This window comes from Calonectris borealis, chromosome 1 (genome assembly GCF_964195595.1).
Source record: "Calonectris borealis chromosome 1, bCalBor7.hap1.2, whole genome shotgun sequence".
NCBI classification, from domain to species: Eukaryota; Metazoa; Chordata; class Aves; order Procellariiformes; family Procellariidae; genus Calonectris; species Calonectris borealis.
The window spans coordinates 75799615-75814396 of NC_134312.1; the positions used below are offsets into that span (position 1 = coordinate 75799615).

The 14782-nt window shown below is 43.4% G+C and overlaps 1 protein-coding gene across 1 annotated transcript in view; it reads left to right on the plus strand.

The window, feature by feature from the left end:
• The first annotated feature begins 785 nt into the window (after positions 1-785).
• The window catches only part of RASSF8 (Ras association domain family member 8), a 93353-nt gene continuing 79356 nt past the window's right edge, over positions 786-14782 (plus strand). Inside the window, exon 1 of the mRNA XM_075161118.1 lies at positions 786-879. The gene's annotated coding sequence lies outside the window, so the exon portion shown is untranslated. The remainder of the gene's footprint in view (positions 880-14782) is intronic.

The window sequence follows — 14782 nt, forward strand, 5'->3', positions numbered from 1 at the left end:
ACACTGACTGCCGGCTTTCCACTTTTCAGTTAAAAATAAGCACCAAAGGCATTCTTGCCTCTTCCAGAAACAATAGAAAAATCTCAGGGAAAACAAACAAAAAACCACCACCCCACGTCTATGCCCCAGCCAGGGCTCTCACTAGCCTTCCTCCTTTGGGACCGCAGCTCTCCCCCAGCTCCTGCAGCTCTCCCTCCAGCGGGACCCCGGTTCCCTCCCGCCCTCCCGGGGTGCGGGCTCCCTGCCCGCACGCCCCCGCCCCGCCCCGGCGGAGGTGCGTGCGAGCCGCCCCGCTCTCCCCGCCACCGACCCCGCGGCCCGCCCCGAACTCCCGCTGCCCCCGCACGGGTCCGGTCCCAGACACTCGGCTGGGGGGGTATCTTTAGGCAAGGCTGTAGCGCCTCTCCTTCAAAAGCCTGCTGCCGCTGCCTGCCCCCGGCGCCGGCGGAGGACGCGGCGCGGACGCGCCCTCGCCCGGACCGGCGGCGGGGAGCAGCGGCAGCGGCGCTGGCGGCGGGGGGCAGCGGGCGGCTGCGGCTTTAAGAGCTCCCACAATGCCGTGCTGGCGTCCCAGTTCCGTTACATGTCTCTCCCGGTGAAGGGGAGCGAGGGAGAGGCAGGAAGGAGGCGGGGGCGGCCGCTCCGGGCGGAGGACACCCACGCGCGGCCGGGCGAGAGGCGGTGGTGGCTGCTCGGCGGGGCCGGGGGAGGAGCGGGGCGCCCCGGAGGGCCGGGCCGAGCCGAGCCCCCGGGCGCTGCGCCGCGGGCCGGCCGCGCCGCCCCCCGCGGGGCGCGAGGCGGAGCCGGCGGCCGTTGGGGCCGTTGGCGCTGCCTGGGGAGCCGCCGCGGGACGGGCGCCGAACCGCCGCCGGGGGAGCGGTAAGTGCGCGGCCAACTCCGGCGCGGTCTCGTCCCGCCGGAGCCCGCCCTCCTCCCCTTCCCTCGCCGCCCTGTTCGCTCTCTCCCTCCCCCGCTGCAGCCCCTCTCCCGCAGCCCACCCGGCTCCGCGTCCCGCCCCGGTCTCTTCTCTCCTCGGCGTCTTTCGGTTCGTCCCCGCTGCGGGGTTGGTGTCCCTTCTCTGCCGCCTCTCCCCCGTTGCCCGCTTCTCCTCTCTGCCCACACTCGCCAACTTTCCTGTCGGTGTTGCCCGTTTCCCACTTCCCCTCGAATTTTCAATTTGGCTTGGTTTATTCCCCCCCCCCCCGTTTTCGGCTCTCCCGTCCCCCCTCACGCGCCTCTCCTGCCCGCTCGCACCCGTTCCTGTCCTTTCGCTTCTTCCCCCGCTCCCGCCAGCTTTCCCTCTCCTGGCGTTTTGTCTTTCTCCTTCCTTCGGGCATCGTGTGGAAAAGTAAGCGGTGTTTCTCTGTGTCCTTGGGAAAGGGAGTTCACAAGCTACTTTTCTTACACAGGGAAATCTTTGTAGTAGTTTTCTTTTTTTCCCTTCTCTCTTACTGTCCCCGAAAAGAAAATTAAACCTATTATTCTTGCTTTCTTTCTCTCTCTTTTTTTTTTTTTTTTTTTTTGCGACGTGGACTGTGTGTTTTGGTCTTTTTTTTCCCCTCTCCAGATAGTGCCGATTTGTTTCACGATTAATCTCTCTTATGCCTGCCCCAACCCCTCCCTCTCTCTTTCCCTCCACCAGTAAGAAAAAAAGATTAAAAGAAAATCTGTTTTGCCAGCAGGGAATGTGTGAGATTTTGGGGTTTTTTTCGGGGGGTGGGGAGTGGGAGACGATTGATGAGAAAAGCTTAAGCAAATACAGTACAGTAGGACAATAAAGAGGCATGAACTTTAAAGGGTAAGAAAATGGATCCTGCTCCTTGGTTTATGCAGCTCTAAATTATTGTTGGGAAGGTCTGGTCCAGGGTCCGGTTTGGGGTTGTAGTAGTCTGGTGTGTGCTAGCCTATTTTCTGTTCAGCAAAGTGGTGTTTTAATATGCCAACAGAGCGGTGTGCTAAATTGTGGTTCGGTATTGCTCATGGGTTTCATCAGTGTGGAAAATCAGAAGGCAGGGGCAAGGTTACAGGTTTTGGTGTCGCCTTTAGAATTACACCTGTCACGCTTTCCATCCCAAATTAACAAAATTGCTGGAAACTGCTTACATCCATGTCAAAAAGTGTTGTCGTGTGGTTTATGAAGTCTGGTTCGGACCTCACAAGCTTCTGCCACAGCTCTAGTCAGCATCACACGTTAAAATTAAGTATGTGCCAGGCTGTAGGGAGCAAGTACATCAATTGCCTAATGATTTCTGCAAAGACACCTGTTTAAGGTTTTTCAAGCTCCCAGTTAATTGTGTTTGGTAGTGGTGTGATTGTGTTAAGTATTGTAAAAGTAAGGGGCTAAGTCTTTTTCGGTAGAGAGTATGTAGTTTATGAATAAAACATCAACTTTTTAGGTCAGAAGGAAACAGTGTGGATCTTGGTTGTGTTGCATTACCTCTGATGATAGATACCATTCCAGAAGACGGCTAAAGGTTACGCGGCTAAATTGCAAATTAAGTAAGCCCTACTTTTTTTCCTCTCTCTTTAAAGAAGAGAGAAAATACCATTTCAGATTGAATTTTGTTTGATGATACCTAATTAGAAAGTAAGCTAGACATTAAACTAGAAATACTTATCTTTGTATCTTCTAGCAAAAAATTATTTGATATGTGATGAATTGCTGATGGAACTGAAGTGATTGCTTGGCATTCATAGCGTTTAGTTGTATGCCCTTTAGGACAGCTAAGAGAGTTAAGGTGGTTACACTTAAGTAATCTCTCTGTCCTTCTCCTTCCCCACCCCCACAAGTCCAACAGAATTTGATCAGTTGTTTGAATTAAACTTCTTTATCTTTTCTGGAGATGAAAAACTTTGGGATAGGGGGAAATAAAAGGAGAAAAATAACAAGTCATATTAGCAAGAAGTTTAAGTCTTTTAAAACTGTACCTTGGACTGTTTCTGGAAACAGCACCAATAATTCTAAAGAGCCAAATTAAGTGGGTTAGCATAACTTTTTAAAATCCTTTTGAGGGAAGCCCTGAAAAGAAACATGTTAGATAGAAAAAAGGAGATTTAGTTGCTGAAATGCAGAGCTGAGGATGGTGGGTTCTGTTCCTGCTTCTGCCATCGCATGGCAGTGTGACCTCTGCCTAAGCTGCCTTCCAGCCTGCACCTCATAGGATATGGGGATTTTCCTGCATCTCTGTTAAGTGCTTTTACACATGATTTTAAGAATAATTACATGTAAATGCATTACTCCTTGTTTAGTTGTGGTTTTGAATGCTGGTCGGGTGATAGTTTTGCTTGTGCTAATATTCATTCTTCGAAAGTTGTAAAGTAGAATTCTTGATCATCGTCACTTATTTTGAGAGCGGCGTAAGATTTTTGCATTGCTGTAATGGTTTTGAGACTAGAGTTATTTTTATCCCCTTTATATCTCTGACAGTATCAGTGCATGCTTCTTCGGTGGTACCTTAACAGTCTGCCTCAAGCTGAATTTGAAGGGCACTGTTGGCCTCTCCAGAAAGAAACTCTATTAAATTGAATTGCAGGGTGGAAAACTGCTTTGTGGGGACTGGGCTGAGGACCCCCCTCAGCGTGATACATGCAGTTCCTGGTATATTTTTTTTGTGAGCTCTCTAGTTATGAGATTGGCTTAGTACATGTGGGTTTTTTGTTTGCTTTCTAATTTTAGGTTTTTGCCTGGGTTTTTAAGTCTTTAAGATCTCTATCTTGAAATTAAAGGTAAGGGTTGTGTGGTTTTTTGAAAGCTCAGGTTTTCTTGTATTTTTTTTCATGCCGGGGTTGGGACTGGACAGCATAATGGGACGTATTATAATCTCAATGCCAGCCTTCCTGTAATGTTTGAGACTTGTAAACTTTGTAAATACAAGGCTCTACCCTGTTGCAGGTAGTTCTCTCTCTCCAGTAAAAATGAGAGACTTGATTCTGTAGAAACTTGCTATTAGGCAGCTGCATCAGCTTTGGGTTATAACTTACTGTCCTCTTGCGTATGCACATAGCTAGCTCCGTGCTTCTGAATCTGGACAGTTAGCCTAGTTTCAAATTCAGTTTCATAAATAACTAATTCTTTCTATCCTTCCTAACCACCTTCAAAGTGATCTCACTTTGTGATCTCACATGGTGATCTCACAGTTTTGACAAGAATAGTTTTGACAAGAATAGTTTTCCTGGCTGATGAGAGGATATTCATGTTGTTTTCTCCTGTTACTGTTGTCATCTTTTTCTGTACTGGTAAAGTATGGGGACGGGGGAGATTGGCCTGCCTGTGCCGTGCGGTGCCGTGCTGCTGCTTCTCTCTCCAGTTTGTTACCTGTGAAGCTGAGATCACAGAGCTTGTCCTGCTTGGGAAAGGAAAGTGGGTTTGAGCTGTAGCTTATAGGGGTTTGTCACATCTGCCATGGGCACTGCAGCCTGAGCCCCTCCGGGCTGTTATTCCCTCGGATCTCTGTAAGCATCTAGTCGTCTTTGTGATAACGTAAATATGGAGAGCGTTGAACATATCTGAGAGGACTTGAGGAGACAGGTACTGTAAGCTTTCAGATGGGAGGCACTTGAGAAATCTGCTTAATTCACCTTTTTACTTTTGAGTTACTCCTTAAAGGGGGGAGGAATCTGTTTACTTTCTTGTCGTGCTTGGAAAAAGGGCTTACCCAGAACAAAAGACATTGTAATGCTTTCTATAGTCCAGGATTATTGAACAAAAGTGTCTTGCTGTGCAATATTGTTGCTGTGCTCAATGTTGTATGATAACACATGTTTCTCAGCTGTTGTTGATTCCTCAGTGGCACAGACTTCAAAGGAATGTGCTGAAAGAGAGCTGTGGCCAGAGAAAAAACGAGTTTTGTTCCAGTGGCCTGTACCATCCATCTGTTTAAATACTTTGCTGAACTATTCCAGAGTGTTCAGGCATCCAGTTAGGGCTGACAAGCAATTACAGCTGGGAACAGAGCCTACTGCAAAGAGACCACCTAGCGAAGGCTTACATGCTACCCCGCCTCTATGGGTCAGAGCTCTCTCAGCCAGCGAGAGGAGATAAGGCTCATCATTTAGGGTATCTTTCAACATGACATTGTCTAATTCCTAATGCTATTGAGGATTTATTTATTTTTACTCTCTATGCTATCTTTAGCACAAGAAAGGAAGAATGGTAATGAGGACAGAAGGTCATCTCTGTAGTCTCCTTTTCCTATGTAACAAACTACATCTGTAATTTAGACGAGTAAAAATATATATATATATAGGTGAATACTTTTTTCCCCAAACACACGGGATAGTTAACAGATGACTCAAGTGTTTGCAAAGGTAGCATTAGCAATATACATTACTGAATTCATTTCAGTTCCAAAACTTACTAGTAAAGTCCTCTATCTTAAAAGATTGGAGCCAGTTACGTTGTGCTATTTCAGAATGAGTTTGGGGAAATATTCCACAATTCAATCCACGGTAACAAATTAAAGAAAACCTGTGTACAATAGGATGCTGCTAATTCCAAGTACTATAATTTGTGTTTTTATTTAAATTCTGATATTGGAGTTCACAGTGCAAGACAGGTTTCAACTTGTGGTTGCCAACTGAATCTTAAAATCATGGCCTATGTGCTCTCTATAGTCCCAGATACAGGAACTCAGAAGGGAATATTAACAGAGAGACTACAAGTAAACTATTGATAACCTGTAACTGTCCTTGAAGTTTTTCTGTGTGGGACTGACATTCATTTTGAGGATTGGGATGAGTACTGTAGCAAGTAACGTGTGTTTCAGTTAAGAGGGTTTAATCTTCTTTATGAATGGAAAATGATCATGCAGATGCACTAAGAGGATCTTTGAACTTTGAAAAATTGTGAGACACTCCAGGATTTGTTTTTCGCCTGCAAACAAGCAGCACAACTCTAGAGGTAAGCTTGAATGTTGTCCTCTGCTCTAGTATTACTCCTGCCTTTGTAGTGTGATGTGACATTTATGCCTTTGAAAGGATAGTTCTTTCTCCCAGTGTTGGCAGTCGTGATGGTTTTTTGATATTTTGAGACATCAGATTTTAATGCCTTACTAGTCCTTTGAGTGGAGAGGGGAGGGAAACTTCTAGAAATGTGTAATGTAACTGACTTCCATCCAGCTTCTGCCCTTGCTCCAGGGCTGACATTGTAGTTTAAATTCATTTACTTGCTTTGAAAGCTGTACTAGGTGTAACCTTGCATCTCACTTCCCATACTGCAACAGTACCTGATGTGTTTCCAGCATGCACCTTGCTGTGTCTCTAGATCATCCAGTTTTAAAATCGTGAGGCAGTGTTGGTGCTTTCTTTTTATTGTATGCTTCCCTTTAGTCTTAAGAGCTGTAACTTCCTTTTGTTTCAGCTGAACTGAAAGTCTTTTGCTAAAAGATTTTTGGACTCCTGAAGTGTTTGTCAACGTTTTCAAGCTGTTATTCAAAGGAGGTTTGGAGTTTCCGGAGCAACCTTTTGAAACTTTACGTTTTATCGTCAGTCAGCAGTTTCATGAGCACGGATAAGGAAAGGCTGTAATTCCACTAGGCAGCCAGATGTTTTGTGTCTGTGCCAAAGTGGGGAGACAGTGTGGCTTTAGGAGTTGGAGAGTCTGTTGTTCTTGTCACTGGACTGTTTGGGGATCTTCAACAGATTGTATCTGCTTTCTCTCCTCTCCCTTCCCCTCCCTCCTGCCATGCCTGTACTGATTGTGATCACCTCCTTTTAAGTAAACTGAGATTGAGAGCAAAGCATTCTTTGTTGCTTTCTAAAAAGTAGATTTTTTTTTTTGTCAGTTTGTGTTTCTTAATATTAAGCTTAAAGCCATAGAAAAGCTGCATGTAATTTGGCAATCAGTGAATTTATAGCTATTTTCCAGTAGATTAATACTAATGTTAACTCTGACTGGTGTGGCATTAAGTGAACAATATAAAGAAAGCAGTTTTCATTGCAAATAGAGGGGAGAGTATTCTTAGAGACTCAAATCCCCCAGTTCTGTACTAAATTGCACCTTTTTTTTGGCCTGTACTTCTTAAAGACTTGTAAGATCCTTGGAGATCCTTGTCTTGCTTCTCCTGCTTCTACAGCACATGTGAAGGAGAGGAGGACAGTAAGGAACTCATCAGACATCTGCAGATGTCAAACTCTTCCTGGAGAAGAAAGTAAGAAGATGCCACAGCTAATAATATTTAAAAGTTGATACTGGGAATCAAGATACCAATGCTTAAAAGTGCCTTTGCAGCTGTATGGCTGGCAATATTAACTAGCACTACTACCTGGAATAACTGGCATCTGGAGAAAAACATATGGCAGTAGTGGGATGCCCTTGTCCTTGCTCATCAGAAAGTGATTGTGTTGCTTTTTAAAACACATTCTCGCTCATCAGAACCGCTCCCTCCATGTTGTGTGTTTGTGTGTGCTTGCTTTGGGCTTCATCCACAGCTCCAAGTCAATCAAAGCCTTTGCACTGGTTTCGTTGGGAGCAAGGACAGAAAATTCTAATGAATAAGCTGCGTGTTTGAGACGATGGATTTGAAGTAGTGGAATCAGCACTGATGAGCAACAGGACTAACAAAGAACAGTCACTGAATACAATGCAATGCTTTCAAGCTATTAATGGGATTGGAATTGGTAACCTGATACTCCAAAGAGATAACAAAGGCTATTCATCACACAAGGGAACATTGATCTTTTCTTTTTTTTTGAAGGAGTTGGTAAATAACGTAGTAAAATCTTTCATCAGAACTCATTCTAGTGAACCAGATCTGTCAGAAAAATGACTGAATTAACAAGAATTTACAAAATAGTCTGAATAGAAAAGTAATTTTCTGTCTTCTTACCAGTGTTCTTTCACTGCAATTCCTGTATTTGCTTACCAGTTTACCTGCTCACCTCATGTCCTGTGAATTTAGCCTTTGTTTCAAACTGAGATAGAACATAAATAAAAAGTGTTTGGGCTTTTCTTCCAAGAATGGAAGACTTAAGGGGATGACAAAATGAAATATGTGCAAAGTTGACATAACAAATATGGTATGTGACTGTTCCCTTTTTTCCCAGGAACAGACCAGAAGGCAACCAACTTGATATAGAATACAGCAGCGGTACGTGGAATTAAGCTTTTCTGTGTGAGACTGTGGCGAACTCTCTTTAGAGGCCTTTTAATACAAGTAGGATGGACATCTGCAAGGGTGATCTGGTGCAAGAAAACTCAGTCCCACCTCGTAACTTAAGAATTAAGATAATACTCTACCTTAGGCCTGCTGCTTATTAGCAGGAAAAGCTGACTAGTTGCCTCCTTTGTTTTTTTACTTAAGCAGAGGAACTTGCAGTCCCTGCAAGCAAGGCAAGAAGATAAAGGGAGCACACCTTCAAGATGATATGTGGTATGGGAGAAGGCTTGATTGTGAGTTTGCCGTCAGTGAACTGAAGTTCTGTGCACAATGGGTCATGTTCTGTAGCAGAAGTTAAGGGAGGAGGCTCAGCTTTCCTGGGTAGGGTGGGAGGAAGCTGGGCTCTCACCAGCAGCCAAGAATCACACTTTAAAAAGTACTCAAGTGGTGGTTTTGGTTTACTTAAACTTTTAGCAAGACAGAAGGTTTTTCTGGGTGTTTGGTCTCTTAAGACTTGCTGGTCTTCTGTTTGTGATGCATTGCAAAACAACTCATCAGCAGTGATTTGTTACTGTAGTATTTGGAGGCCTTGAATGAGATCCTGACCTCTACTGCTGGACTCTGTGCGAGTGCTGCTGAGGTGAGGCTCCCCTCCTGTCATGGCCGGAACGGAAGGCTGGTGAGAGCGTGACCTGCCCGCGTGGCACGGCAGGGCGAGCTGGAAACGCAGTCTGCTGCCTTCCAGACCAGTGTCCTGCTCAGAGGCCCTGTCAGTGACCTGCCTGTGTCATCTGTGTGGTTGTGTGTAGTCCGGAATATCCTCTCCTGGTCTGTCTTGCCAGATGTTGAATTTGCAGTGTGCCTGTTAAAATATGGGGCTCTTCCTCAACCCGATGTTGCCAGTTTCCCACTGCACCTGCTGTCGTTCTGTTAACACTTTCAGTTTGAGAATTGTTCATGTGCTCCGTGTGTCTGACAGCACTGCCACTTCTTTCTGCTCTGCCATAAGGCTTCCTAAATACTTGTTCATGAACTAGTGGCTTTCTAGGTGTTTCTTTGGTTGCAGTGCAGCATTTGCTTTTTGATGGGGGGAGGCGGAAGATACTGGGACTTTCTCCATTTCTCACAGCTGCAGATAGAGGCATTCCTCTAATTCCTCTGCTGCCGAGCTGTTTGGAGCCAGGGGCGGCAAGGGGGACGCTTGCTTTGCTGTTTCCTTGTCCTGGAGTTGGGTTTAACTTACATGGAGCACCTGTCCTGTTGTGATCCTGACATCCTGTCGGTACTCATTCCCCCTGCTCCCCGGGAGATAGTGTGTTTGTTTCTGGCAGCTCTCTGCCTTACCCTTATAGGAAACCCCAGCCAGGAATTTTCTAGAATTCTTCCCCTCTCTGCCCTTGTCCTTCACTGACCTCTAATCACGTTTTTATCTTTCTTGACAAGATTCTTAGTTCCATTTATCTGCTGCTTTTCCCTTCACTCTTCAGCTTTGATTATTTTTCCAGGAGCTGCTTAGAAACATTAACCATTACAGATGTGTAGAACAGTCAAATACAGTCAAATTCCTTAGGTTTTTTTTTAGTTTGACTCTAATACTAAAATGCCTATGGCAGGTAAATATTTTCTGTGTACACTACTTGTCATGACAAAAATATCTGTCCTCAGCAGAGGGTAAGGAACTGCAGTGGCTATATTTCCATATTACAATATACCAATATTACCTGTTGTAAGAGCCCTATGTTTCCCTCCCTGAGCATAAATCACTAATATAATAAGGGCATGTAAGTTCAAACTTTGTTTTGTGTAGTAAACATTAATGGCTTTTAAAATGTATTTATACACTGTAAGGTAAAAATGTGACATAAATAGAAGGAAATGGCAAATGTACTTTCCTGTCTTAGGCTTATGGCTTCCTAATTGCTTGAGAAATGTTCTGTCACCTCTAGACAATATTATTTTGTTTTAAAAGACTTAAATAATTTTCCTCAACTTTTGTAAAGACGTACTTGCTTTAATTATGTGGATAGCAGAGAAGAGGATGACTGGATTTATTTAAATATATGCAGCAAGGGTATTTTTTTCCTATTTTGTAGTGCCCTTCATACTTGTCATTCTAAATGCATATGCAAAAGCCTAAATAATTAGCAATCTATATGCTTTCTGACCAAAATTTACTTTAATAGTCCATAATGATCTCTGGACAAACTGTATTTTACTTTGGAAGACAACATTTCAAATTAACCTCCATTATCTTCAGCTTGACTAGTATGAATGAGAATAACATTCAATGTATACGCTATTTTTAAGAGTACCCTTCTTTTTCTTCCTCACGTGGACATAAAGCATGTGGTAGGCGGAAGACAGTTTTGCTATAATGGAGTGCAAAATTAAACAAGAGGAAGATTGTGCTGTAGTATCTGAAATGTCCTCCCTACATTCCTGCTGTAAAATGTTCTCTGACATGAAAAAGGTGGATAATGGCTTCCCAGCTTTCCATCAGATGGGATATATCTCATCAGTCCCCAGTTTTGAGAATGGATCCTATTGCTCAATAGAGTGACATGGGTAGGTGGCTTTTGTGAACAGACAATGCTTCCCTCATATGCACCATGACCCATGTGGAATCCCAAGCCCAACAGGACTTCTGTTTCAGCTCTGGGGCTTACCAGAAGGGGTTGGCTTCTGAGCCCCACAGTTAGGAAGTGGAGCTAACACAAGTTTGGACACAATCTGAAACTGGGATCTCACGAAAAAAAAGGACTGTTTTTTAGATCAGTGGATGGTATTATTTGAATCCCTTGTGATGATCATAAAAAGTGTGATGTCACGATGTGTAGCAGTACTGTTGAGTCTCTTCTTATTTGCTGGGATTTCAAGTACTGGGCGGATGAGAATCTCTCTGGTTTGATTTTAATATTAGGAGGGAGCTAACTGAGATGCTTCATTCATAGTACAAACCTTAGTACAAGATTACAGGGCAAACTTCCTTTGGATATCCAACCACTACTTCTCAGCGGCTTTTTTCATGAAAATGTAAAAGGTATAGCTACTAGATGACTAATTAGACCTTAAACCAGCAGTTAATATGTGTATGTCCTATCCTGAGTCAAGGAGACTGTTGGCAATGCCAGCAAGATCTCGCTGTAATGAAGTCCTGCTCTGCAAACAAGTACTTGATTAACTTGTGTGTCAACATGACCACTTCTGTCAGTATTCTGAAATGCTTAACAGCAGGATGTTGTTCTGAAGTTGCAAAGGCATAGATGTACGGTTATGGTGGTTAAACAAGGTGCCACCTACGAGCATGAGCATAACTGTCAGTAACTGTGCCTGTGTGCTGTGACTGTCACGTAAGTCAGGGGAAACTTCTGTAAAAGATGTTAACCTAACCTGATATACCTAGCACCTTGAGTGGGATAGCAGCATGCACATAGCAGCTCTGCTGGCAAGAATCTCAAGCAAAGAGAAATCTAAAACGTCACGTTTTTATGGCATACTTAACAACAGTACTTTATGAATGACCTTTTAAGGAATAAGTGTCAAAGGAAAGGCTCATCTTGTAAGTGGACACAGCTATGTCAAAAGTGCTAACTAGAAGAGTGTATTACGTTACAAGCTTGTTAATTGGTTTCAGAGGTAGTGGTGAATTGTTAGTTTGCCTTGCTGATTCTAGCAGTTGCAAAGTGTGTATGTAAAGTGTAATCTAAGAGTTGGTACCTAGATGCTGTGTAGCAAGTAAGAAACTACTAGCTACTCTTACAGCATCTTTTCCTGCAACTCCTACTTCAGCTTTTCCTACAAAAGAGTAACTGTATTGACCAGTGCTCTAATACTGTTAGAGCATACAGAGCTTTTTTTATGAGGCTTTGTGTGTTCTTATGCCTGATGGAACTTCAAAATAATTTTGCTGTATGTACAGTTGGTCATCTTGCTCTGTGGTGTGTTCCGTGTCTTACTGACTTCTGCAACCAGTTTTAATAAAGTCAGTCCTGTGCTTGTTAGAAAAATGGAAATAGCTGTATGGCCCAACATGGGTCCTTTCTGCTAAACTTGATGTTGAAGTGAGACATTAAAGCCAAGGCAAATTTAGTGAGTATTTTGACTCCTGTGCATTTCTATAGCCATTTTTTAAAAAAAAATCTGTCTTGATCATATGATTTCCTGTAATGGATTGTTATGGTTTAACCCCAGCCAGCAAATAAACCCCACGCAGCCGCTTGCTCACCCCCCTCTCCGGTGGGATGGGGGAGAGAATCGGGAGGGCACAAGTAGGAAAGCTCCTGGGTTGAGATAAAAATAATTTAATTGAGTTTAATAATTGAAATAAAACAAAGTAGAACAGTAATAATAACAATGAGAACAACAACAATAACAGAATACACAAAACAGGCGATGCACAATGCAACTGCTCGCTGACCGCGTGTCACGAATTGGGGGGGGGGGGCGCGAGCCCGCCCCCCCCCCCCCCCGTTTTTTATACTGAGCATGATGTCACATGGTATAGAATACCCCATTGGCCAGCTGGGTCCACCACCCCGGCTGTGCCCCCCCACCCCCCCCCCCACCCCGGTGCAAGCACCACCCAGCAACAGCTAAAGCATCAATGGGCCATCAACGCTCCTTTCACACTAAACCCAAAACACAGCACACCCCTCAAGCTACTGGGAAGAAAGTTAACTCTGTCCCAGCCGGAACCAGGACATGGATTTATTCCTGATGTTGAGAATTTATGCTGATTTTCAAAGAGATCACAAAGTAAAGAACCAACAATACTAACCTACAAGCTTTTACTGTTTGGTTGTTTTTTTAAAGTCCATGTAGTAGCAAATTGATGAGAGTATCCTTTGAGAAATTTTTTACCAACAGTTTTGCAGGAAGGACTTTAGGTTCTGTTTTGCTATGGTGAGCCCATCATCAGGGTGTCTGACTGGTTACCTTGTACTCTTTAGCACTCTTGAGATGCAAATGGTTTCTGTTAATCTCAAAGGCATTTTTCAGGCTGAACCCTGTGGATGTATTGAGGTATGTTCTTTCCGTGTTTTGTTCATGTGACTTAGTTTCACTAAAATGAAGGCCAGGCATGTCTATGAAATTTGTCTGTAACAATATTGTTTGCACTGCTAGTACTTATTTGCGCAGACCGATTTGACAGCGTGTGAACCTGAGGCAGAGCTTGAACATGTCTGAATTGGTGACTTGTGTCTACATTTGCCTCTTAGGTAAATTTCAGGTTTTTTGGTTGAATTCTCAGTTATTTCAAAATTTCTATCATTTTATTAGCATGCTTAATTTTATTTAAGACTTATATTCATGACTCTGCTGATATGGAATATAATACCTTAATCCAAAATGAACTTTCTTTGATGACTGTAAAGATATATGGTGAATCTTTGCATAAGCTTCAACAGCATGAGTTGCCTGGGAGACTTTGAGGAAGAATCGTCCTTAGGAAGTGCGTGGAACTTCGGAACTTCTTCGGCTAAATGGGATTCCCTTACCCAGGGCTTGTCCTTTGTACTTGTTGATGGGAGCACAAGGATCTCTCTGCAGTCTCCTGTGCTGTAGGAAGCCCGCAGAAAGAAGCCTGGCACCTCCTGTGCTGCTGTTGGAGAACTGTGTGGTACCAAGTTGCCTGCCTCTTACAGTATTGCCTTTTCTGGTTTGGTCTTGAGAGCAGACTGGGAAGAGGAGATGCAGTTTATGATTATGGGCTAACGCTCAAAGACAGATACCCTGCTGGCTGTGTTTCTTTGTCTTTTTTATTTTTTAAAATTAACTCTTACCAGGTTTTGGTCAGTGAGTATTGAAACTCCCAAACATCTCAAGTCACCTATTTTTATCTTTCTTATACCTCCTGGGATTTGTATATGACGTGAGCTGCTTTGTGCACATTTGACAGATGTGGGGGTTTTATTTGGAAAGAAAAAAAAAGGCTTAAAGTATGGATTTATGTAGGCCTGTAAAAATGTGTTACTTTGTCAGCTTATGCTGTTAAAAATTATACTATATGTAAGAATAAATGTGTTGGTCTTCATGCGAGATGCTCTTACACTCAATACAGTCAATAAATGCTGAGATTATTTGAAGCATCAGAAACGTAAGTGGTAGAAAATGAGGTAAACGGTGATTTGGTGTAAGTCTATAGGAACTATCATCCCCAAACAAATTTTGTGACACAAATCACTTCTTACGTAAGTTTGCTTTTGTGTGTTTACTTATTTGGGTTTGTCTGTGGTAACTGATTAGTATTGTATCTTGAATTGTGGGAAAGCGATGGAATTGTGACAATTCACATTAAAAACTAATGTGCAAGCTTATTTACATATGTCATTCATATGAAATTCAAGTTGACTTACTCCACTTGAAGACACTGGTCCCAGGCTGTGAGAAACCCAGCTGCTTTTTTAAATGAGTCAACGCTAGTTGTCTTCTGAGACTTAACTTCAACTCCGCGTGTATAGGTTTACTCGTGACTCACTTGTGAGTGAACATGACTTGATTAAAAATGTATTAAGCATTAATAACAGGGGATACTTTTTGCACTTTAAGAAAAGCTTTTGGAGTGTCTTGGAAAACTGGAGTAACTCAGTGGCTCTGAACTTCATTAACTCTGAAGGTATTTAACAAAGAAAAAGATCAAGATTTGTCACTGTCTTAGGGCTAGTCTGAGTAAGTGACCTCTGAAC